At 44.1% G+C, this 27337-nt stretch overlaps 1 protein-coding gene across 1 annotated transcript in view; it reads right to left on the reverse strand.

Moving 5' to 3' along the window:
- Positions 1-22115, reverse strand: part of MEGF11 (multiple EGF like domains 11) — a 382058-nt gene extending 359943 nt beyond the window's left edge. Inside the window, exon 1 of the mRNA XM_084641366.1 lies at positions 21714-22115. The gene's annotated coding sequence lies outside the window, so the exon portion shown is untranslated. The remainder of the gene's footprint in view (positions 1-21713) is intronic.
- Positions 22116-27337: the final 5222 nt, after the last annotated feature.

Here is a 27337-nt window from a genome sequence, read left to right on the forward strand (position 1 = left end):
GGTAATTAAGCAGAGGAAGGAGCCTTAGAAACACACAATTGCTGAAAGACAGGCAAACAAGTCAGAGCGCTCTGAAACATAGGACTCGCCGAAGTTCCTTCCACTGGATGAATTAGGGGAGGCGCTCAGCTCGCTCAGTGGAAAAAAGCCTACATTTCTGGAGTCAAAACCTTGATGATTACCAATGCCACAAGCATGCAGTGGACTGACGACCATGAAGTTTGTAGGTCATGCAGGTCGTCACTGGACTCCCTCTGAATATTGAAATACAGCATATTAGGTAAGAAAACTTTTTGCATGTACCAAGCTACAAACCATTCAAATTAGCAAATATTTTGCATTTAGAAGTGCAGTAGATGAGAAGAGGTTACCAAATTATTTCCTCGCCAGAATGAGAATGCATCAGTAATATATGATCATGGGTGAATTTCTGCTGCAAATCCAAAGCAAATATGCTGAAGTCAATGGTATGACTCTGGATTCTCAACAGTATAAATGAGAGTAGTATTTGGCTCCATGAGGACACACTGGTATCAGTTAAAATGTTTAATCAACATGTTAACACTGAATGCTGCCATCTCCTTTTCCACACACCCTGAGATTTCTCCCACATCCCCTCAATGGCTGAGGGATCTTAATGGAAGCCAGCTTAAGCTCAGTCCAGTAGAACTATAATGGTCAATGGAGGGATGCTCTCTGGTGAACTGGCGAAGCTCATGCAGACTCCTTCAACTGACGGTTTTTGCCCACCTCAGTTGTGAAAATAATTCAGTCTTGAAGTCTCATTAGGCTCCTCACTGCTCTCAGAAGCACAGATATTGCAGTGGCCAGAATTGGCTTCTTTTATTCCCAGCTGGTCAGAATGGGCTCACTATGGTAAGCCGCCCTCTTGCCACCTCCCAGCCTGACTGCTGCAAGGGGTTCTAGCTGAGGCTGCTCAGGGAAGGCTCCTCCAAAGCTTCAGCTGAGGTGGCAAATGGCTGCCGTGCATTGTCCACTGGCTGCCACATCACTTCTGGATGCAATTCAAAGTGCTGAGTGAGAGCTACAAGCCCTTAAATGATCCAAGCCACATTTATCGGAGATCCCACCCCCTGTGACCTACCAAGATAAGTGCACTTGGACTAGACACCTATAGGCTGAAATTTGGGGGAGTCAGTGGCATCCCTACGTCTGGAACTAAACCTCCTGGAAATATACCTGAGCACCTGCCTGCCCATGGTCAGGGTGAGAAGTCTTTTCATCCAGGATTTCCAACAACAAGCATAAGGTTTCCCTGATGCTGAATCTTCTGGATACTATCTACCTTGACAGGACTCTGAGTAGGCTGTTACAGAGGCTCCCCGTTCTTGTCATGGTGTTAGTCCTTTCCTACTGGAGGAAAGTGCCCCCAGACACCATGGTGATGTGTCATTAATAACAGCTGATATAAAAATAATGACTAACGATAACCATACATAACTAAATGGCTTTGGCCTTACTAAAATCAGTTTAATTATACCTAGCAAATAAAAACTCCTTCCCAGTTTATGGGTCACCCAATTTTGTAAGCACTAAGAGAACTTGGTCTAAAGAAGTTGGCAAATCTCCCCAAAAGTTCTACCCCGCTCTGTCCTCTGCCTCGTATAGCGTCTGGTACATAAACTGCTGCGTGTTTGGTTGATTTACATGCCCGAGATGAAGAAAAGTACCATGAGGCAGCCTAGGGCTCGTCTAACACATACAGCACAGCAGCTGTGCTGCTTTAGCGCTCAGTGGCGTCGCTCCCTACGCCAGCGGGAAAGCTTCTCCCCTCAGCGTAAGTACTCCACCTCCCCAAGAGGCCGTAGCTAGGTCGACAAGAGAAGCCCTCCCGTCGCACGGCACTGTCTACACCAGGGGTTCGGTTGATATAATTGCTCACTTAAGGGTGTGGATTTCCCAAGCAACGCAGTTATACCGACATCAGTCTGTAGCGTAGACCAAGCCCTACGCTCCTTTCCTCTCCGACAAGCCTAAGTGAGAGCAGCATTGGAGCTGGCTGGTCTGCAGCTCAGACAGAGAGGTTTCCTTCCCCTCCCTCATCCTCCAGAGTGAAAGAGGTACCAGGAGCAGATTGACAAGGAGGAGGAAATCTAATTCCTGCCTGCTAAGCAACTACTGAACCTTGCGGGCCATTAAGCAGAGGGGAAAAGAGGGGAAGTGGGAATTGTTTGTTTAAGACAGAAACTTAGAAAGCTCTGATCATTGAAATAACAGACGCATTGTTTAAAATCACCAGAGAACATCACACAATTAAAAGTCTAACCCTTTATCACAACCCCACAAGGATTTCACAGACTTCTTCAATCTCACAGACCACTCTGACCCTCTAGTCTGACCTCGTGAACAACACAGAATTCATCCAGCGAGTCCTGCACTGGGTTCAATAACTTTCTGTGACGCTGTTTCTGGGGTGCCCACATACAGCATCATGTAAAGGGTTCGGGTATTTACCTTTGGACCACGTAGCATAAAGCTATGGCCCGCAGCCTGCTCATAAGTACCGTAGCTCCATTATTATTTACTGGGGGTACTGTAGCACCCACAAGATGCAGTCCTTATTCCAAAGAGCTCACAGACTGAGGCCCCTACACAACACCCATTGGAGTCAATGGAAAGATTCCCATTGAGTTCAGCAGGTTTTGAGTCAGGCGCTAAGCAACGCTGAACGGATGAGAAACAGGGATAACATACAATATTATTTTCAAATAACTATCAGCTATCCCCACTGGCCATCTAACTAGCCATTACGGCATGGCCAGGCTCTAACATGAAGGTGTACACAATCACAGCCCCACTTTGCCATCTATCGGTACTTTTACTCTCTATTACCTTCCATTTGAACATCTGCTAACCAAACCACTACTGCAGGAGAGAGCTCATGACACACACTTCTCTTGCTTTCACCCACGCACCCTCACTAAAGCCAACGAGGTTGCACAGAGAAAAGTCTGCCCCCTTGCCCATTGCCCTCCCCTTTTCACATCTGGTCAAAACAGATCAGTGCAATCAGATGTAAATTGTCTGGTATCCGTCAGGAATGTACTAAAAGTTCCTTTCGCATCTATGTGTTAGCTCCCGCCTAACTCTGAAAATGCAACCTAATTTGATAAGGATTATTCGATTGTGGGACAAATTCAACGTTGGCGTAGCATCATTGATTTCAATGAAATTACATTATGGATGCATGTTTTTCCAAAAAATTAGACATTTTTGTTGTTTGCAGCTGGTTTATTGTGGCTGACAATTGTTTATCTATGTATTCCTAAAAATATCTTTTGTCATTTACATTGATTTGGCTAAACCCTGGAAGCAAATACAATTTAACCATAACTGAAAGGAACAAACTCAAAGCTGACTGATAAGTTGCTGTTTTAAGACACTCAGTTCAATTAAGCTAAAAGCATTCTTTAATTGTTGCAACAGCGATTCCAAAAGAAAGTCTGCATTGAAATAAAATTAATGTGAAAATCTACCAAATGTTTTAATAAGGATTTTCAAATAGGTAGGTTTTCACTATTGCAAAACACTACTGAATATCAGACATAGTCAACATAAGGATTTAATTTAGAGTGTTTTCTTGGTGCATTTAAAAAAAAAAAAGATTAAACTGGACAACAAGCAAATTTCCTCAGTGTGGGAGACTTGTTCTAAAAAGAACCAATGCTTTTGAGATTAAACATTAGTGACTTCGGGGTTAAGCATCTAATCCATTTAAGCACTTTTGAAAATCCCATTCAGAGCCTATCTGCATCTTTAGGCACCTAAATATCTTTGAAAATCTGCCCCTTTGGCTACTAAATCAGGCAGGCACTTTTGCAAATTTTGCCTGATGGGCCTGATTCAAAACCCACTGAAGTCAGTGAGCTCTTCTTTGAACTGAATGTTCTTTGGATGAAGTCCAGTATATTGCTCTACATAATTTAGATAATAGAAGAACTGACTGATGTTGAAGTTTATTACACAGCCACTGGACAAAAATATACTCAGTGTAATTAAATAGCCACTTCTCATATTTTACTACATAGGAGAAACATCTTATAAATCAGACCTTTGTTCAAAAATAGGCAACTTAACAAGACCTAATAATTTTTAATCAATAGGAATACTCAGAATTAACTTTCTGTGTATAAATTAGCTTTTAAATAACAGATTCATCTCTCTGATGATCTAATTTAGATTTTGGTATCAAACTATGTTTCAAACTGCATAAAAATCCTTCTATGGTAAAATCTTATCCCTGATGTTTTCAAGCTGCTCTCTAATAACTATTCCTAATTGTGCTTATTAAAAAGTGGATTTATGAATCTCAATTAGCTTGCTTTCACTTGTCCTACAGCGATTTTCAGTACCAACAAAAACTGCTTCAAGAAAGAAAAAAATTTAGGTGGGTGACAGAATAATTACTGAAATATGAAAGAATATGCCTATTAATGCAGCTTACTTTTCAGTAATTCTGTTTCGAGGTCTCCAAAACAAAAACTGCAGGGTTATGATAATCATTCTTGGAACTATGTTCCTCCCACAACTTCGTAAGTACTCTTAAATTAGGATATTCAGCTTCTCCTGACTGCTCTACAGGCGAGCATTTACTTACCTTACACAATATGTTGTTGTTGTTACAGGGCTAAATTCTGCTCTGGGGTGTGTTGATGTTAATGGGTGCTCTATTCAAACTCAAACAAGGACAGAATCTGACACTTGGGCTGTGAATCATCAAAGCACTTAAACACATGCTTAAATTTAGCTTTTGATTTCAACAGGATTTCAGCATGTGCTTGAAGTTAAACATCTACATTTTGCTGAATCAGGGCCAGAGGTCTGAAATGAAAATAAAAATAGATCCATTAAGAACGACAAGACTTTTATTGACAGGTTTCAGAGTAACAGCCGTGTTAGTCTGTATTCGCAAAAAGAAAAGGAGTACTTGTGGCACCTTATAGACTAACCAATTATCATACACATTTTAAAGAGAGTGGTCACTTTGGATGGGCTATTACCAGCAGGAGAGTGAGTTTGTGGGGGGGGGGGGGCGGAGGGTGAGAAAACCTGGATTTGTGCTGGAAATGGCCCAACTTGATGATCACTTTAGATAAGCTATTACCAGCAGGAGAGTGGGGTGGGAGGAGGTATTGTTTCATGGTCTCTGTGTATATATAATGTCTTCTGCAGTTTCCACAGTATGCATCCGATGAAGTGAGCTGTAGCTCACGAAAGCTCATGCTCAAATAAATTGGTTAGTCTCTAAGGTGCCACAAGTACTCCTTTTCTTTTTGCGAAGACTTTTATTCCCCCACAATCAGCAGCAAACCAATACATTCCTAAACAGATCTCCTTTTTCTAATTTGGAAGCAAACATGCACCATGACTACTGTGGCTTATACGGCTGTTGGTCCTGATTCTCTAGTGCAACTTTTGCACCTGCTGTAAATAATAGCGCTACTAAACAAGAACTAAGACTTCCACAACAAATGTGTATTTAAGATCAAAGCCCATCTGCGTGGCACACATAGACACATACCAGAAAACTTTTTCTATTATCCTGTTCTTGATGTCTCTCGCGAGAGGCCCCTCTGCAGGACATCAATGACAGGACTCGCTAAGCACATTACAGGTTAGGATCCAGAGGCCGAGTGGCATGACTAAGGCTGAGATTATGTCATGGAGGTCGTAGAAGTCATGGAATCCGTGACTTACAGCAAGCTCCGTGACACTGGGGGCCCCACAGCTGACCAGCCTCTGCAGGCAGCAGGGGACGCTCCCCCAGCTCCCAGCTGCTGCCAGCAGAGGGACCCTGGAGCTGCTCAGCACTGGCAGGGGGCCCACCCACAGGCGGCAGGGGACACCCCCATGCAGGCGGTGGGGGGACCCCCTTCACAGCTTCCAGCCCTGCAGGACAACAAGGGGACCCCTCCTGGCCACTGGGCAATGGGGTCCCTGCAGCTCCCAGCTGCTGCAGGGGGGGGCAGGGTGCTGGACCCTGCTCCCTCCCCATTTTGTCAGGGGTGTTTTTAGTTAAAAAGTCAGGGACAGGTCACGGCTTCCATGATTTTTTTTGTTTATGGCCCAACACAACAGTTCTGGTAAATAGGATAAACAAAATGTAGAAGTGATATAAACCTTCATGCTTCAGAGCATAGGCTACTTATTCGCTGCCTGAGATTGGGAAGAAACCTTTGCTATGGGCATGTCTGCTCATTATATACCTCCCTCTGAAGCAGCGTACTGGACCAAATGGATCTTTTTGTCCGACTTGGTATGGCTGTTCCTGTGTTCCTCCAGCCGTTATTGAGGAGAATATGGACATGAAGCAGTGCTAATTTTACAACATTGTGAACATAACCCTGTAGTTGTGGTCAAGCAGTGGGAAAATTTGACCCTAAATGTGTATTATAAAGCAACTTGCAACAAAATCATTTCAACAAGAAACATTTGTAATTGCGGTGTGCATGTGAAGTCCAGCACAGTCCACAGAACAGTTAATGCATCTGCCTACTGCCATAAGATTTACTTAAAAGCTGCACTAAAAATCAAATTTCTCCCCAGAAGCATTATGATTGAAGATAGCGATTTGAAAACAACTGTGTTTTTATGGACTCCTGAAAAGACAATTCTCCAGCACTCAGAAGGATGAATCCACCCTTCTCTAAAATACAGATCCCAGTTTTGGTAATTAAAATGTTTCCTAAATTATTGTCCCTCAGCTGGAGGAAATTGATTAATTTTAATGCATGATTGTATTTTAGCAAACAACGACCTTTTTGTGTTGTTGCAGTAGTATTTCACTACTTTGCAGATGGAGTATTTAGATTTGTCTACTGTATTGGATAAGAAACTCCAGAGTAGCAGGTAGATAATTCAAGACAACGTCTCAATTTACAAATTCAATTTCTTGCTAGTTGGAAAACGATTACCTGGGCACATATCTTTGGGAGGTGGCATGACTAAGGAAAAATTGATGGCTTTTTCCAAGTTTTACATATTTAGAAACACAGATGCAATTTTTAGCAGGTGTGCTTCTTTTAAAACCAACAGGTCTTTTTGTAGGATAGAGGATTTTAATTTAATTGAAAATTTTACTGAACAACACTGATTCCACTTTACAAACTTGGGTGTCTCTTTCGACACAAATCCTCATTTAGGGCCTGATCCAAAGTCCAAAAAAAGAGGCTCTGACTGCTGCAGGTTTTGGATCAGTCTGTTTGACATCTATATCCTCATTTAAGTTGCTTACATCAGCACTTGCTATGACTAAACCAGATATTCAGATACTTAACTTCAGACACTCAAATTTGAAAAGGAGACCCATGTGGCCTCATTAAAAACAGATAGATAGATAGATCTATCTTCCATGGCTATCTCAGCAAGCAATATTTTACATAAAAATAATTCAATAATCCTCTGCTTGCTATTCCTCACATATTGTAATTGAAATCCAGGTAGAATCAATGCTCATGTGGATGACCTAACCTTTAATAGCTTACTGAAATAGCATTTCTGTTGCTCCCAACAATTTTTACACAGAACTCTGCTTGATTAGAAATGCTATCTGTGGGAAGAAAAGTCCACGATGTGTTTATCAAACAATCAAAGTTTGCTTACCCGTCCAGTTTTATTTTGAAGCAGACTCCATTTGGATTGGAATGCTGATATATATAATCAGGTCTGGAAGAAAACTATGGTCATCCCATGGCACAAAATATAGCAATAAATTGGAATAAAACTGGTTGGTTTTGGACTTACGAGCATCTGACAGGAAAGTCAGTTGCATAAAATCAAACGAGAACTGAAAAGAGCTAGATGGGTCTATAGCTAATATCAGACTAGATCGCCAAGGAACATAGAAGATACTAGTAAGTACTTTCCACAGGACCTTGGAGCACCATTTGCTGTCTCTCTAACAGAAGCTCTACCTTTTAAAAGAATATCAAGAATTCTGTGCAATAGTCTAGTGGCCTGACTGGTAGCACTTTGCATTATGGCAGACCTTGGTTTGAGATAAGATTTGAAATTTGACCCTATTAGCTGGCAGAGGCTGGGAACATTGCAACAGTGACATCCTTGGTTTAGTGAAGGTAAGAATGCTGCTGCAGGCTTGTATATCCAGCATGCATTAGTGATGAACACAGAACAGCACCACATTCTCTGCATAGGCTGCCAGGGTTTGAGAGACTGATGTATGAGTGAAAGAACGTGACACCGAGTTAAATAAATAGCTGTATGTTATGGAGGGGTGAGTGAAAGCTACCTGACCCCAATTCCAAGCAACCTCCTCTCTGAAGCTCCTGCGTGCTTAGTGTCAGCTGGAAAAGGGGAAGCTCTCGCTGTTGATCTTGCGGACAATGTACAGCAAGCCACCAAACCTAATCTATAAAGACACGTATTTGTGTAAACAAACAGTACTGCTTAGTTAGTTTTTGATGTGTATGACAGGGAACCTACAGCCAGGCCCTTTTTCCTTTCCTTTTTTTTTTTTTTTCTGGTTTGTTTGTTTGTTCTTGCATCTAGATATTGAAGAAGAGAGATGTACCATTACAGGATAAAATAGAAGTGTCAGACTAACAGCTGTAAGTACCATAAAATACGTGCATTTCTATATGCCCTGCTTGTTCTTTAGGAGGATCAATTGTTCTAATTTGGTATCAGACATGCTTGCAAGAGAATATCCCCCGCTGTGGCTTAAGAGTTGAACTGAATTGACAGATTTTTTTTTTTGGGGGGGTTAAGAATGCACTCTTCGTGCACTGCAGTCCTGAACAGATGCTCCTGCTCTCATGCACAGGTAGCTTAGCTTGTCATTTAAAGGTATTGCCTACTAAATTTGACTGTTTTGCACCCACAGGCATTAGAGATTTCTCCTTTAGCGCAGGAATGAAATAGTTGACATAATTATTGCTTTTTTTGTTGTTGTTATTAGCAATGTAGTGAAGACGCTGCATGCAAAAGCAAACCAGACCGTACAGAACACCAATTTTAAAATATGGAAAATGATTTACCCATAGATAGAGTCACATGCTCACAGCTGAAGCGAACACAACATCAACAGCTCTGTAATGCTCCCTCTTAACAGTACAAGCAAAACAGCAGCAGTGACAGGAATGATTTTTAATTATGCTTATAAGTAAGTGTAGCGTTCCTGAAAGGTGCTGCACTGGCAGAAGTCCACCCTCCATCAAACAGGTCTGACACAAGCAACAGCAATGTACGTTTTCCCCACATTACCCTCCACAGCGTGACCTGAAAAAGCTCTCTCGGGGGGTGATCTGGTGCTTGGTCTCTGCAGGATAATGCCAACAAGACTCATAATGGACACTTTTGTAACATGAACTCCTGACAGCTACACAGTGGATTGAAACCATTCACTCATTTCACAAAGGCCACCCAACAGCCGTCAGATAACGCTTTTGGGTCCCTAGCAGCTTAAGTCACACTCTAGTCCATGGCCTCACGTTGAAAAGCTCTGTACCCCATTATCAAGATCACTATGGGTCAGATCCCACTCTTAATGAATTTGAACTCAATTAACTGAACAGGAGGTTTCCACCACAGTGAAGAGTTCTGAATTAAAATTATTCAATTAAGAAAAAGCGTATAAAGTAAAAATCCATTTCAATGAATTCATCCCAAGTGAGAAACACTCCTTGGAATAAGCGATACTTCCGCTGCATGAAAAAGAAATACCTTTTAATCCCCTGGCCTGGCCCTTTCTGGTGACAAAAAGGAAAGTTCCTGTATTTACTAGCGTATGAACCAGAGGCTTCCTCTATTAAAGGGGGCCTTTATACTAAGCTGTAAACCCACACTCTGGCCTCGGCCCTCAGATTATTCTGCGAGGGTCAGAAATAACCTGAAGAAGATGTAGGGCAGCAGGTCACGCAGCACCACACATATTAACATACACCCCACCCTTCCCTTGAGCATAGGCCTACCCGCAGAAATCTCCCGCACAGTTCTGGCTGCAGAACTCCTGCCAACTCCATGGGTTTTCAGGAAGCCTGGAGGAGAACACAACAGTTGCCTGTTGCAGAAGAAGAGCCAGAACACGCCTTCTCGTGTAGGGGAAAAGTAGACTACACTTAGGCCCATGTAATATAAAATGAACACAGGTCCTAAAACTGACGTCTGGAGACAAGCCACTGTTCTACTTGAAAATTCTCTCTTAGGCCATATCGACCCTTCGGCACTATAGCGGCACAGCTACAGCACGGTAAGTATCCTGCTGTAGCATCGTACGGTAAACGTTTCCTAGAGCGACAGACAGAAGAGATTTTCTATCGCTATAGGAATGCCACCTCCCCCAGCAACAATAGCGAGGTCAATGGAAGCTTTCTTCCAATAGCCTAGCTGCAGCTACACAGGAAGTTGGCTTAGCAAAGCTACGGCACTCAATGCTATGAATTTTTCAACCCCCTGAGCATCAGAATTATGTCAACCTAATTTTTAAGTATAGACCAGGCCTTAGAAGCTGGAGAGGATGAGAGAGGAAAAACTAACTGGCAAAGAGGGGGAGAATCACACAGCACCCAAGAAAAGAGGAGAAGGAGGCCTAGATTTTATATAAAACCTTAAAAGTCAATGCTGAAGGTTATCAGTGTAGCATCACCACATTAAATACTTCTGGAGGTTTTGTGAATCCAGCACAGAACTAGTTTCTTACCTTCCCATTTAACTCAGCAACTCCTTGGTGAATCGTTTATCTCTCATCAAATCGTATTTGTCCCCTTCTTTCCTCTGGTTTGTTTAATTGTGGTTCTATATCTTGCCGGTTTGTACACATATATTTGACCTTTCCTGTCATTGTCCACTCTGCCGCTCTCGCCCACCGTGCTGTTCTCCTCTGCCTCTTCTATTTAACACACTTTTCCCTTTAGTCGGTACCTCCCTTTTATTTTTCCGTTTTGCAGACCCATGTGTAATGAGTACTGCTCTCCTAGACTGCCATCAACCGCCTCCAACTCCCAGATGATCCTGTGCACCAGTCTGAGAAGCACATTTTGGTTATATTTTTATTACCCAAACTGGTACAATACATGGGAAAGAAAAGCCTTTGCCAAATTCCTGTAGACCTGAATGGACAAAAATTCCTGCTCATTGTTAGAATTGCCCAGAGTTTTCAATCAGTTTTTGTTAGTAGGGGTTTTGCTCACACCTTTATTATTTTATTGTTACTGGACTAGATTTTCAGCTGGGGTAAACAGGCATAGCTCCATTTACTCCAGCTGAGAATCTGACTCATTTTTATTATTTGTAGTGTAGAAGCACCCAGAGACCACACTGTATGTAGAGAAAATACAATTCCTGCCCCAAAAGGTTTACAATTTAATGGTAAGTAACCAAGAAACAGAACACAACCGTTACTGTAACTCTCATTCCATCTACAAAATATAAGAATTCTTTTGGTATTTCTAACCGTCTTTATTTACTATCAGGCAATGTTTTGTAAATGTAATTTACCATGGCTGTAAATTACTTGTGACTTATTCCCAGTAGTCCTCCCTACAGATATTGCATCTAATCAATCCTCAATTACTATGGAAATATATCCTACAGGCTACTGATGTCTTTCCTTTCAAACCCTTAATACATAATTAATGATTGTTCTAATGGCACAGAAGACTCCACCAAAAGAACCTCTCACTATAATTTATACTTACACAGTTAAAGAAAATTGGTTTATTGGGGTACTTATCATTCAAGATTTTTGCGATCTCCTGGGAAAGCAATGGATAGTATTTCCAGACAGTAAATGCTGATACTGTACTTTGGGCCTCAAAACAATACTTTACATAACAAACTATGAATGATCAAGAATTTTCACAATCCTAACATTACCTCGTGTATACTGAGCTGGATCCTGAAATCCTTACTCAGGGAAAACTCACATTACTACACGCCTTTACTTAAAAGAGTAAAAACATCAATCTATGCAGCCAATATGTACTGAGTCTGCTAAGTGATGATCCATATTTTCACAATAAAAAGAAGGCACCTATAAAAATAGTTTGTACAGGGCCATCTCCCTTTAAATGGAGAGGTACAGCAGGAATTCACATTACATTACATTTAAACAAGAGCTGGGTGAATTAACCTGGTCTTTGCACTGATTTTTATACATTCTGCTCTTTGGCTTTTACAATAGTAAAATGCATCTCTCAAACCATTTTTATACTTGAAAGGCTCCAATTAGCATTCAGCGCTCACTCACCTTGTCTCTTATTTAAAAACATGGGAATTTAGATGCCTCACCCTTCTATACAGCAAAACAAAAACAACATGGTTGGACACTACTATGGTGCAATGGTCCTCCCTTGGAGTCTGGTTGGGAAGCGTGGCCTAGTGGTCACGGCCACAACCTTGGACTGCCAAGGGGGTTGTGGGGAGGGGAGCCAGGGCCCTCCCACTCCACCGGGCTTCAACCTAGGGCCCTTTGGGCTACCAGTAATCTAGCAACCAAGGCTCAAGGCTGTCACCCCTGGGCCTCTTCCTCTCCTCTCCTCCACTGGGGTCAGCTCAGTCCAAGGCCTTCGCCAAGTGGGGAAATCCGAACCAAAAGAAGTAAGAGGGAGTTACCGATGTCCAAGGTCACAGGACACTTCCCTCTCTGACGGTCTCTGGGGTGGGTCCTCCCTTCCCTCAAGGAGGGCTCCCTTTGGACAGCAGAGTCAGAGGTTTTAGGCTTCCCTCAGCTTCCCTCTCCTCTGCTGATGCTGTGGGCTGCAGGTCTGCTCGCCTCCAGCTCTGCCACCCAAAGGAGCGACTTTGCTACAGGTGTGGCAGGGCGGGGCTGTAAGGTGACCAGGTGTCCAGTTTTTGACCAGAACATCTGGTCGAAAAGGGACCCTGGTCAGCACCGCCGACTGGGCCATTAAAAGTCCCGTCGGTGATGCTGTGGAGTTAAGTCCCTACCTGTCCTGGCTCTGCTCTACGCCCCGGAAGCAGCCAGCAGGCCCAGCTCCTAGGCGGGCGGCACAGGGCTCCGCACACTGCCCCCACCCCGAGCACTGGCTCTGCACCCCCCATTGGCTGGGAACCGCAGCCAATGGGAGCTGTGGGGGTGGTGCCTGTGAGTGAGAGCAGCGCAAGGAGCGGCTTGCCACACCTCCGGCTAGGATTCAGGAGCCGGACCTGCTGGCTGCTTCCAGAGCACAGCGCAGAGTCAGGACAGGCAGGAAGCCTGCCTTAGCCTCTGCTGTGCTGCTGACCAGGAGCCGCTGGAGGTAAGCCCGTGCCCCAACCCCGAGGCCCCCTCCCAACCTGAAGCCCCCTCCTGCACCCCAAACCCTTCATTCCCACCCCAGAGCCTGCACCCCCAGACAGAGCCCTCACCCCCCCATGCACCCCAACCCCCTGCCCTAGCCCAGAGCCCCCTCCCATACCTTGAACCCCTCTGTCCCACCCCCCTGCCTGGAGCCTCCTCCTGTACCCCAAACCCCTCATCCCCAACCCCACCCCAGAGCCCACACCCCAAGATGAAGCCCTCACCCCCTCCCATACCTCAAACCTCTGCCCCACCCCGGTGAAAGTGAGAGAGAGCAAACCACTGAGGGAGGGGGAATGTAGTGAGCGGGGGGCAGGGCCTTGGGAAGGGGTGGGGCAGGAGGCGTGGCCTTAGGGAAGGAGCAGAGCTAGTGTGTTCAGTTGTGTGCGATTAGAACGTTGGCAATCCTATGGGACCAGCTGAGCCCAAAATGATCCCTTAACCCCTTGTTGTTCAGTGTGGGTTTTGTACACCCCATCACATATGGTATGTGCATCCTACATAAATTATTCCAAAACATCTAACAAAAAAAAACCCCACCTCTACAAATCCCTTTTTTAAGGAAAAGTTGGCTTAAAACACTTTGTTCTCCAGAGTTGCAATGGATGACTGTTCACATGGTGCTCTACAGGAAGCAATGCATAACAAAATCTGTAAGAGGTAAATTTTGAGATATCTATAGAATGACTAATTGGCCCTGTTTACTTGATAAAATGTCTATCTGAAATATGCAGAAAAGGGGAATTAAAGGGGGCATGAGAGGAAAAACAGTACGTTAAACATTTTTACTGAGTTTGAAAAATGGTAAGCATTGTACCTTTAATGGTTTTGATTTGCTGTACCTGTTTCTACAAGCAGAAGTTAAATTTGGTTTCAAATTAATTGATAGGGCTTCTTTAAAGAGAGATTTACAGCTTTTACATTTAAATGAAGACAAACAAAAGTAATTTATGCTATAATAATGCCACATATAGTACCATTGTTTTAATTCTTTATTAGAAATTAAGATAGCTGTGGCAAGTGAATTAAACCCTTTAAAGACTGAAACATTGCCAAATTCTGTTTTGACAGCTCTTCCGCTTTTAAAAGCATTTATCATTTCACTTTACTTGGGAACTATAAATGACACTGCATGTCAAGGAGTGTTTTCCTCATCATACAGGTGGATAGATCATATGAAAGCCTCATGAAATCATTATTTATAATTTTTCATTTTTTGGAGAGGAAACTGATGTTTAGTTTTATCCATTTTATCTACATGGGGTGGGGCGAGTGGTCCTAGTGATCGCTGGAGGAAATGTTGGATCTGCACTTCGGAGATATGGGAGGCTTCTGGAGGGCCGACTCCTGACCCCGGGTATGGGGGTATGGGTTGCCAAGCAAGCCCATCCCATAGCTACAGCTCCTGTCCCATGGGCCTGGGCCTGGTTCCCCACTCCAGGTCACAGCACTGTGACGCGTTCGGTCACAGAGACCCCTTTGGAACTGTCACCTGATGTGCTGAAATTACCTCTGAGCCCGTTTTCCCTGCCAGCTTGGGACTCCAGAATCCTGCCTTGTTGAGCCAGACACGCTAGCCTGCTGCAACACAGACCCAGGGTCTACACCACGCCCCCAAAGCTGCAGGCTTTAAGTGAAAACAGCTCAGCAGGTTACCTTCTCCAGCACCCAGACACCCAGCCCCCAATGGGATCCAAACCCCAAATAAATCTGTTTTACTCTGTATAAAGCTTATACAGGGTAAATTCATAAATTGTCCGCCCTCTATAACACTGATAGAGAGATATGCACAGCTGTTTGCTCCCCCAGGTATTAATCACTTACTCTGGGTTTAATAATAAACAGAAGTGATTTTATTACATATAAAAAGTAGGATTTAAGTGGTTTCAAGTAATAACAGACAGAACAAAGTACATCACCAAGCAAAACAAAGCAAAAACACGCAAGTCTAACCCTAATAAATTAAGAAACTGATTACAGGTAATAGCTCACCCTCAGAAATGTTCCAATAATCTTTCACAGACTAGACTCCTTCCTAGTCTGGGCCCAATCCTTTCCCCTGGTACAGTCCTTGTTAGTTCCAGCAGACATCTTAGGTGGTAAGCCGGTGTATTCTCATGACTGCCTCCACTTTGTCCTGCTCTGCCCCCTTTTATAGCTTTGGCACAAGGCAGGAATCTTTTGTCTCTCTGGGTCCCCACTCCCCCCTTCAAAATGGAAAAGTACCAGATTTAAGATGGATTCCAGTATCATGTGACATGGTCACATGTCACTGTAAGACCTCATTCTTCATTACCCAGGGGCTGGCCCACAGAACACAGGAAGGCTTGCAGATAAATAAACCATTTACAACCAATTGTCCAAGTCAATGGGAGCCATCAAGAATCTAAACCACCATTAATGGCCCACACTTTGCATAATTACAATAGGACCTCAGAGTTATACTTCATATTCCTAGTTCCAGATACAAGAATGATACATTCATACAAATAGAATGAATATATTCAGTAGGCTATAACCTTTGTAATAAGAAAAGGAGGACTTGTGGCACCTTAGAGACTAACAAATTTATTAGAGCATAAGCTTTCGTGAGCTACAGCTCACTTCAGTGATACCTTACAAGAGACCTTTTGCATAAAGCATATTCCAGTTACATCATATTTACATTCATAAGCATATTTCCATAGAACATATGGAGTGCAACGTCACTCCCACCCCACAGCTACAACTCCTGTCCCACAGGTTTGGGCCTGGTTCCCTGCTCCGGGTCACAGCCCCATTCAGGTTTGGCCAGCCTCCCCTCCTCCAGGATGAGAGAGGGACAGCCAGGCCAAATCTGAGTAAGCAGCTATGTGACCCAGTGCACCAGGCCTGGAGCAGGGAGCAAGGCCCAGTCCATGGGACAGCCACCGCTATGTGGTGAAGTTTTTGTTTTATACCTTGTTTTTCATTTTATTTCATATTTGTGAAAAACACAGGGCTCTACACATGTGCCCTGAAGGCAGACTCAACCAAAATGGCTGGTGTTTAATTTTTTGTTTTTCCTTTTCTTAACGTGAATTTGAGGCCTGATCAGAGGAGTCTAAACTGCAGCCTGCGGTAATAGTCATCCATTGGTCGGGAGTGGCAGTACAAGCTCCCCGACACTGCCCTGCTCACGGCCTCAACCTGAACGTGAAGGTTCCCTCTGCAGAAATAGAGCTCAATTCCGTCTCTAATCCCACACAATCCTCAGCCTCTCCGCTGAGACTGCTAACGAAAGGCAGGATCCCAGTCTCCTTGCTGAGGGCCAAATTCTACATCCCATGCAATCCCATGACTTCACTCATGTGCAAATCAATGCAATATTTTGCCCTGAGTAAGTACTGCCAGACCATAACCCAGGTACTAACTGGTTTCTATGGTATGGGCAGCTGTCTGTTAGGGAGCGGGACATCTGACTTGGTTGGAATGAGCAGTGCAGTTCCTATCTCTTGACCAGTCCAGTCTCCTGACCCAAATGCTTGCGAGCTACTAAGCGACTTCACTGTATTTTCTCTTTTTCTACTCAAACTCCTTTTTGAAAGATTGTACATCAATCCAGATGGCGATATGAACATAGTGGTATAATAAAGGTACCATATGCCAGTTAACTGCTTACAAACTATGCTGCCCTAGCTTGGTAGATTTTAAAAACAAAATATAGAGTCTGATTCTCCGCTCACACTGATGTAAAACCAAGATAAGCAATTCCACATGCTCCTGATTTATGCTAGGGTTGACAACTTTCTGTTTGCAGAAAACCGAACACTCTTGCCCTGCCCCTTCCCTGAGCCAATGAGAGCTGCGGAGCCAGCACTCGGGGCGGGGACAGCGCATGGAGCCTCCCTGGCCGCCCCTGCACCTAGGAGCCGCAGGGACATGCCAGCCACTTCTAGGAGCCACACAGAGACACGGTAGGCAAGGAGCCTGCCTTAGCTCCGCTGCACCACCAACTGGACTTTCAACAGCCAAAAACAGGACACCTGGCAACCCTAATTTACGCTGAGGAAAAGGGAGAATCTGTACCAAAGGCTCTCACCTCTACTATTCAGAAAGAGGTTCGCTCAAATGGGTGCTCCCAATCTTTTATTATTCTAACAGCTCATGCCAGCATCATCATTCCAGGGCCTGTGCCTACTTGTGCTAGCCCACCATGACAGCTAGCGCGGGTATGTCTCCTCAAGCTGGAATTTACATCTCCGGCTCTAAGCGTAGACATACCCTATGGTGCTGCTCAGATCCCAATATCACCAACCCAAGGCATGAAAACCCAGGCCCCCCAAAAATCCTAAGTTTAGCTTAAAAATCATGAGGCTTTAAAAATAATAGAAGCTGGGTTCTTTCTTCTGTGCTTCAAAAACTGTTCTGGAAGGAGGATGTGTCTAGTAATGAATGTAGTTTAGCCTGTGTGCCCATTCAAGTTGCTAGCCTCTCTGCTGAGGCTGTTGCAAAGGACAAAACTCAGTACCAGTTCTGATGGCAAATAATTTAAAGATTATTAGACCTACCAGCTTTGAGCTTGTTTGCAATCGTGTGCAGGTACCACAGGCTCTCATCTCTGCCCGCTGAATTGCTGTAAGCAGGCAGAGTGTTGACATTTCTCACGGATTTCTCTCTTACAGAGAGAAGGATTCATGTACATTTCAATACTCTCCCTAGCACAGCGGTTCTCAAACTGTGGGTCGGGACCCTATTTTACCAGGGTTGCCAGGGCTGGTGTTAGACTTGCTGGGGCCAGTGGGCTGAAGCCTAAGCTCCACCACCCAGGGCCAAAGCCCATGCCCAAGCCCCACTGCCCGGGGCGATGGAGCTTAGGCTTTGCCCCTCCCTGGCCCGGTCGGGCTCGGGCTTTGGCCCCCTTGTCCCAGGGCAGTGGGGCTTGGGTGGGTTCAGGTTTCGGTCTCCCCTCCCAGGGTTGTATAGTAATTTTTGTTGTCAGAAGGGGGTCGTGGTGCAATGAAGTATGAGAACCCCTGACCTAGCAGGTACAGACCAGGTAGCCAGAGAACAGTAACTGCCTGGATTACATGATTCTATCATTTACAAACACTTATTTTTAATCATACAAATCCCACAGCACTCTGGATTTGGTTTTGGTCACTTTGGCTGAGAAACTGGGATTCTCTTTATGCTGCAGCGATCACTTTGGAAATACTGGGCCAGATCCTCAGCTGGTGTAAATCTGTGATGCTCCAGAGACCTGGCCGTACTCTCTAATTTCCAAGGTCAGTATCACATTTTTTAAAACAGTTGGAACAAGTGCACAACTCACACTGCAGCCACCGGGAGTCACAGGGGAGCACCACAGGGCAAGATCTGGCCTGCAATTTTTACAGCAGGTTCTGTTTGGGTTTTGTCTACTTTGCAAGTAGTCCCTTAACTCTTCTACAAACTTTTTCATCCCCCTCCTCTTAGCTTATAAAACCTGCTGAGTGAGTTTACCACATGTCAGTTTTCAAATTCCACTGTAAAGAGCAGAGCCAACTCTGACATCAGTACTGTCAGCCTCAGCAACCATGCTGAGTTTTTTTCATCCTTTTCATTAATACCCGACAGCCCTTCATGGTAACTCATTTATTCATGATGACACTTATAACTATTTCAGTTGTCTCAGGCTTTTCCTACTACTTGGTCCAAATCATTTCTTAGTTACACCCGAGATACAGACAATACGTATATGCACCTGAGACATAGGCAACAGAGATACTCACATAGGGTCTGATCTAAAGCCCACTGAGGTAAGTGGAAAGACTCCCAGGGACTTCAGGGTGCTTTGGATCACAGCTAGACTCTGACTGTCATGGCACGTGTGTGCTCACTAGAACACCTGTGCAGGAGACAGCAAGAATGAGGGTGCTTGTACAACCTGAAAACAAGGTGGAGAGGTACATCCAGAGATACACTACACCTGAAGGGTTTGACGGGGCAGTTTGGGGAGAGGCCACCACACCTTTACTGTGCACCTGACAGCCCTTAGAGGCCAACAGCAGTTGGGAGTACATGACCCGACCCTTAAAGAAAAGTGTGAATGGTAATACTACATGTGAATGTGCTCCACCTACAGGCTTTCTGCTGGGCTCCCCAACTTCTGCAGTTCTGGTACGCTCAGTAGATAAGAGCTTTTCGCTTTTATATAAAGTAACTGTGAACTATATAAACACTCCATTTACATTCCTGCCCCAGGGACTTTGCAATGGTTCTGCAAACAACAGTAATTATATAGGAGCATTTAGTATGCAATAGTATGCAGCATTCCTCTTTCTAAACTGAAGCAGCATCATAAATATTATATTTAAATAGTAGCTCATACCACATGATTTTGAAAACAATAACCAGGCACATGCTTTGTAGTAGCATGGAATTAGAAATCATTTTACAGACATAGATAAAAGGCTTGAAAGAACTGTGATCTTAGTAAAGAGGTAGTTTGTACAAATTGCATTTAAAAGTGCATTCACATTTCCATTATAATCCCCTATTTGGGGGGATTTATAATTTTACTGTGTATATTTGCTTTAATATAAAATCTGGTATTTAACGTCTAAAGCATGATGGATTGTTCAAGCAAAGTCTGAACTGTTAATTTGGCCATTTTTATGTGAAAAAAATTACCCCACCTACATGCACAAAGGGGAAAAAGATCGTGCCTTCAGTTTTATAGCTGTGACTAAAAACACAAACTTCATTGATTTACTTTTAATTATAATGATAAGCACCCATTCAAATTGCTGAGTGTTTTAATTAAAACCATAGCCAAGACACAAAATACCTCACTATAGTACAACAAACTGCTTCAGCCACCCACTTGTAAACCGAAATTATGGAAGTTTATAAAGCAGTGATTTCTTTTTGGCACGGTGAGAAGAGGGGGCACAAATTTTTGTTTTGAAAAATGACTAATCTTTACATGGCCAAAAACGTTTCCAACAAAATATCCCTATGAATCTTTAATAAGCAGACTTACTGAAATGCTTCACAGCTGCCTTTGCAGAAAACCAAGTTCAACAAACATTTGATATTCAAGGATTCCCTGTAATTTGGTTGTTGACAAGCAGAAACTCATGTACTTCCACCAAGAGGGATCCCGCAAATATGTGAATAACTTTATGCACCTGGGTATAGAAACACTCACTTGCCTGATAAAAATCCCATTGAAGAAGTCACTCCCACCGACTTCAGTGGGATAGGGTCCCATGCATAGTTATTTATGTGCATAAGAATATTCAGGAGCAGAGCCTTAGATTGTAAATGACCACACACGCTAATATCCCACAATGGGGTCTCCAACACACTTCCACTGAGATTGGTACAGTTGGTTCATTTCATTTTTATCTAACACTATCAAAAGCAAAAGCCATAGACTGTATTTGGCTCTGTTAAAGTGACATCAAAAGATCTAAGACTAACTAGGAGATAAGAAATTTAAGATTGGGGTTTATACCACTAATACACAGGGCTGAGTATTACGGGGGTCTCCCCAGGCTCACTGAATTTGGAACCTTGATGGGTTGCCATATTCTATGTAATAACCAGCAGGATGGGATTAAGATGTGAATTTAAGCCCCCCCCCCTCCAATTAACTCTGAGCTTCGCCCGACTAGCGTAGGTTTAAATCAGACCCTTAATGTTATTTCATGGTCACTGGATTTGTTTAAATACAATGCGGTACTTCGAGGTGCCCAATGCCTGCAGCGGCACGCTAATGACACAGAACTTTGAGCATCTCGGATTTCCTTGCCCTGGGCATCCAGGCTGCCGGTGCTCCGACACTCCCCAGATTCCTCCCCGCCGGCTGGGAGCCATCTGACCCGGCAGCAGCCTGGAAGGGTCTCCAGCCGGAGGCAGGGCGCGTTTGGCCGCGCTGAGCGGCTGCGATCCGGCGAATCCTTCCCCCGCATCATCGCCGGGCCGGCAGAGGGGTCCCCCGCCCAGCGCGCGCTGCAAGTCCTCTCTGGCGCCCCCCGGGGTCCCCGTCCCCCCATCCACCCAGCGCCTGGTTACACCGATGCGCTGCGGGGCCACAAGCCGCGCAGGGCAGCGCCGGGGTGGCAGCCGGACCTGCCTCCTGCAGCGGGAAGAAAGTTAGTCCCGAAGCAACACCCCCGTTAAAGCGCGGGGCGGGGGGGCAGCGCGGCGACTGCGGGGCGAGCCCCCCCCCCAGCCGGGCTCTCTCCCCGCGGCATCCCCCCTGCAGCACCCAGCGCGCACAGCGGCTAGGGTGACCCCAGGTCCCTGGACAGCGCCCGGGAGCGGGAGGCGGAGAAGGGGGGACCCCCCTGCCCAATCCAGCGGAGAGCCCCCAGCCAGGCCGGCGCAGCGGTGCGAGGGGAGCCCCCTGCCCGGACGCGCCCCGGGCTGGGGCAGGGGGGGGGGATGCACAGCCGGGCGTCCCCCTCTCCACGCTCACACCTACCTCGGAGCCTTCCCCCCCCAGCCGCGGCGGCAGGGCTCGGAGCAGCAGCGGGGCTCGGTGCAATAGACACGGAGCAGCAGCCCGGGCTGCAGTGGGGGGAGCCGGAGCCGCTCGCTCGGAGCCGCTCCCGCGGGTGCTCCTGGGGGCTCCGGGCGCTTCTTTGCCTCTGTTGGGAAAGTTGCAGCGGCCACGCGACGCCCCTTCAACCCGCCTCCCGGCAGCACCCGGGGTGCGGGGAGGTGGGGGGGACGACGGGGACGGACTTGGAGCCCTTCAGTCCGCGGCGCAGCTCCAGTCACAGCCACGTCTCTGGGCCGTCGCTCCGGGATGCAACGAACCCCACCGCAGGCCGGGTGCGCAAAGGCAGGCGCGGCTGCTGCAGACGCGCGGGGCTGGGGCTCGGCTCCTTGGATTTGTGCATTTGCAGACGTCGCCAAAGCGGAGAAACTTTCCAGGTCCCTGGTGGGCGGGGTGGGGGGCGTGTCCGGGGGTTGGTTTGGCATGGGGGGGGGGTTGCATTGCATTGGGTAATTTTTCTTTCATATGAAAATTCCACGCATGGCATCAAAGCATAGAGGTTCAAGCCTGCCCCCCACACCGAGCATAAGACTAGACCCAAACTCCTTGAAGATGTGTCTGCGTGAGGATGCAAGCTCCCTAACTGTAAAGGGACACTTGGCAGCCCAGCAGCACGTAGGAGACAGAAAGCAATATTGTTCCCTGTTCCCTGCTGCTGAAAGACCCAGGGCTCCAGACCTCGCCAGTGCTGCGGATTTGCTTACCAGGGCATCATGCAAACTTCTGGCCCTACTTCAGTGCGCCTGGATTTGCAGGTGGACATGCACGCCTTTCCTATGTGGCGCTTGCACCTTCGTTCCCACACAAACAACACGCAGCTTTCTCACTGCCTTGCTCAAATCAGCCCTGGATGGACAGCAGCTGCCTAAAGCGGCCACCAGGCAAGACTGAGGATGCCGGTAAGAAGACGGAAGCACTATGAAAAATTTGCCTCTGCCATAGAATCCCCTATTAATCTAAAGCAGCAGCCTTCTGCTTATTACATAGGTCTGCAGCATTAGGGTGCTTTTGGACTCTTCACTGCTATTGGGGGCGGGGGGAGAGAATCTCTCCCTGTGATTGTAATTTCTCCTCAAAAGGATGTATTAAAATAGTTACAAAGGTAATATAAAAAAATCCTTAAAAGAAAATGTTTATGATCTGTGATTTCAAATATATGCACAATCCACTACTAATTTAATTAGCTGTTGAACTAAGTGATTTCATGTTGTAAAGTGTTTTGAAGATGAAAAACACTATTCACGTGCTAAGTGTTAATATTTATCATTTGCTAATTGCTGTAACAACTTTGGGCCTGATCCTGCATTCCTTAGTCTCCTCTTATGGTAATATATAAGGAACACAAGAGCAGACCCCTCTGTATAACACAGCTACAATGCTCAGGGGCCTATTTTGTTTTCATAGCCTCATCATGGATGTCCAGCCCACACAATGCTTTATGTATGTATTATGGGCTCCCAGCATCCTTTGCCTTACATTGTGGATTTGTTGGCAACATGCCAATTGCACATTTCCAGGGGATGGCAGATCCCCAAAAAGGACATCGTTCACTAAGGCCCCATTCAGCCTTGATTTTCAATAAGAGACTCTCCATTTCAGCACTAATCTCCGAGCTTCCTAGAAAACTTCTTGATTGCTGACACTGCACTTACCACAATGATTTTTTTTTCTGAACCCAGTTCTATGACTTCACTAGATCCCCCCATCAGCCATTTGAGCCAAGACAAGGAGGAAAGATTATGGGACTGCTGGCTTCTTATCCACCTTTCTCCAAACCCAGCTCCTTACTCTCTCATTACCTCCAGAAAGCTATTTTCTCCCCCATCACCAGTAGTTAAGGCAACATGATCAGGAGCTGAAGAATTGTGCATCTAAGGTGAATTCTCCCTCCCTCCTCATTTTTAATTATTTTCACCAACTTCCTATTAATTAACATCAATAATAAATTAGCAACCATGTTTATGACATTATTTTCAATATTTAACACTGAATATGGATTAAATCTTAAAATAAATTTATTGAATAAATAGTGCAGTTAATTATTTTACTATTTGTATAAGAATATTAAAAACTCCAGTTGTTCTGTACTGAGGACACAGTTTGTGTCTCAGCACTAGTTTCACAACTGCCCAGCTGTGGAAAAATCGACTTTCCAGATCTCCAACAAGTACATACAGGTTATTCCACGAACGCTGTCTGAAACACGTGATGCTAGAACCCATTTATTGGGCATAATTTAGTCCAGACCCTTGCTACAGCAAACAGCTGTCTTAAGCCTCCTAAATTGTGTAGCCAACAAGGTGATACATTATTTTTACACGTCTTTCAACTAATTCAGAATTCCCAATTAAAAGTCAGGGGTACCATGTGAAATTGTGACAGTCCTTGGCATTCTTGGTACCAAAGATCAAAAAATTACACTGTGCCCAAATGCATGTTGTTTTTTTTCCATGATCAAGATAAAAAGCCTGATCCTGCAGTTCTTGCGTAGGCAAAATCCCATTCAAATCAAAAATTTCATTTCCAAGTAATGCTGCCTCTGATGGACTATTCTGTTACTCTCTGAACGTAAGATGCTGCCCTTTCTGAGAAAACAGGGCTGGAGGAAAAAACATTTTAGTAGATTTCAGTGTATCTGGCTGTAGATTTGATTTAAAAAAAAACACCACTCATTTTGTGGATGGCTAGTGTTTTACTCAGACCCTTATATCAATCTCTACTTAAAGTACAATTCTACTTTACTCTAATTCTACTCTAGAAAGGGACTTATTGTAAAAAGAAAAAAGCATTGTGGGGCTCCACATTAAAATACAATCAATTACTCCATATTAAATGTGCTCAGTTTACAAGTAAAAAGGTGGGGGTGGGGGTTTCCCCAGTGTTGGCTCAACATGTTCAGACTAGCATTATGTCCCTGCAAACTCAGCCTGGGATCTGAAAGTCAAGTTAATTAGTTCTGACTAATGAGCCAGGAACAACCTATCAAGGTTCTAAAGGGAAAATTCTGCTCAGTTACACCTGTGCAAGCCCCTTGTCCTGAAATTATGCCTCTAGTTAGACGTATGCCACCCTTCCATAAGTTTAACTGAGGGTAGATTCTGAAGACAATGGGGTTGCAATGATGATTCTGTAACTGCAAATGACTTTACAACATTGCTGATAAAGTGTGAGCCAGAAGAGAATCCAGTTCCCTCTCCCAGAGTTCTGCTGGGATGACAAGAGTTAAAAGTAGTACAGTTCTTTCACAAAAGCAAGAATGTCTGAATTTCAATTCACACAGAGCATGCTGACCACATGGAAGTCAATGGGAGTTTTGCCATTGATTTAAAGGATTTTACCCAGGACGCAGATCTGTTGAGTAAGGTGGCGCCATTCATACATTCTTTCTTTTCATAGTCAATCCATGCTTGTAAGTATTTTGGTGGCTTCTATTTGCCTGCTTCCATCTGTCTAATTCAGAATTGACTTCCTATCTACTTTTACATTTTCTGTATGCCATTTCTTTTCCGAAAGGGGAGAATCGGTCCTGTAGAGATCAACAAAATATTGGCTCATGTTATCGTTTGTAAAAGTATCAGCTTCACCTCATACAAAAGTATTGCCCATTTAATGTTAAAGCTCAAGAAATGAAACATGCATAATTTATTTCTGAAAATGCAAGTTGTTGTTGACAACAACAGTAGAAGAGAAAGCAAAGCTTCCAAGATGTAGCATGAATTTTTATCCCCCCCTCCCCTTTTTTTAATAGAACTGTTCAGTGTCTCCGTTTATGAATCACTTTGTTCCCTGCAATAAGATGCTGTCTGTGCAATCAGTGATGATAAATGGCATGTAATTGTAAACTTGATATTGGTTTTCAATATTGAATTTATCATTCTGTCCTCTTAACACATTAAATACTTTAAAGAATTTATATATTTGTTTGATCTATTGTGATTTTTTTTCAATATGTAAAATTTATTAGTTTTCTAGTTTTTGAGACTTACAAGTGGACATCATCATTAATAATGTTGAATAATAGTGCTGGCCTCCTTTACATCCAGCTCCCTTCTGCTAATACTAAACATCCAAATCAAGTAAAAATATATTAGATTTAGGTACAGTAGAAAATCCAGCTTCTTGGGACCCAATTCTGCATTCTGCTCTTGACTTCACTGGGAGATTTACCTGACTAAGGAGAGCAGGATTGTGCCCTTGATTACAACTCATTTTTAGGAATGACATTTCATTTGATTCCCTGTCATGACTGTTGACTAATACAACTAGAGATGGCTCCAAGATACAGAATTGAGCTCCCCCAAAGTCTTAAGGAGTCCAGATGTCATGTTCCTTATTTGAGCCTATATCCAGATACAACCTTCATTCACCTTTAAACACAGACCCACTTTTTAAGGTAGGAAGGATGTATGCTAAATTTATCTTTCACCCTCGTAGCTGAGGAAAAACAGAAAACATGGTGTAGGACCTGATCCAAAACCAATTGATGTCAATGGGAGTCTGTTAATTTCAATGGAGTTTGGATCAGGCCCATAATCTGACCACATAAGCTTCTATGGGCTTTAGAGAAAGACATTGAAAATTATTTGAGACGGGGCTAGTGATTATGGATTTCTTATAAGTCTAGTCCTGTACAAGCCCAAATTCTGCCATGAGTTGTATTCATGTAGCTCATTGATTTTAGTGGGTGCTATACACCTGCTTTGGAGGATACAATATTGTGCTTAATTTAATAAGGATAGGAGTAAAAGGAGATATCATAGTGTTAGAAGAAACAGTTTAGTCCTGACATAAGTGGAAGCAACACCATTACCTTCAATGGAATTATGACCACTTACATAAGAGCTAAATTTGGCCCAACATTTAGCTAAATGTTGGTATGTAAAAACAAATGGTGTAAAGAAAATTAACTGAACATGGTGATTGATCCTTCATCGTCATACAAGATGAAGGAGGGTACTTAAAGGCAGCAAACGTCAAGTGTAATGTATAATTCACCTGTGGAACATCCTTTTGCAGGATGTTACTAAGATAATAGCTTAGTTGTGTAAAAAGATTAACTATGTCTATGAATAAGAACAGCTTGTGCAGTCACGCTAGCTAGGATAAAATTACAAAAGTTATCAGTCCTCATGCTTTCAAGCATAAGCTGAATGTCACCTGAGGTCAACACAAAATATTCTTCTCGGTGTATTCTGCACAAAATTTCCTAATGTCCCCAGGAGCATTTTGGCAAATGTGGAGTGGAATTTTGCCTTTGCTTGAAGCGTATGACATTGGTCAGTGTCAGAGAAGGATACTGAAATAGGTGGACAATCAGTCTTGGATACTTCAAGTTACTATTGACATTAATGAAAGTTATGCATGTGTACTGAGAGGAGAAGAGATCCCTTATAATGAAAGAAAAATATTGAAAGAAGCACATAGGATACATAATTAATAGCAACGGCAAATAGGTCAATAGCAACTTTTCTTTTTTTTTAAGTAAAAACTGCTGGATTGACGGCCTTGGAGACAAGATTTTCTTCTCTCTATCCCCAGCACTGCTA

The sequence above is a fragment of the Lepidochelys olivacea genome (assembly GCF_965140295.1).
Source record: "Lepidochelys olivacea isolate rLepOli2 genome assembly, chromosome: 10".
NCBI classification, from domain to species: domain Eukaryota; kingdom Metazoa; phylum Chordata; order Testudines; family Cheloniidae; genus Lepidochelys; species Lepidochelys olivacea.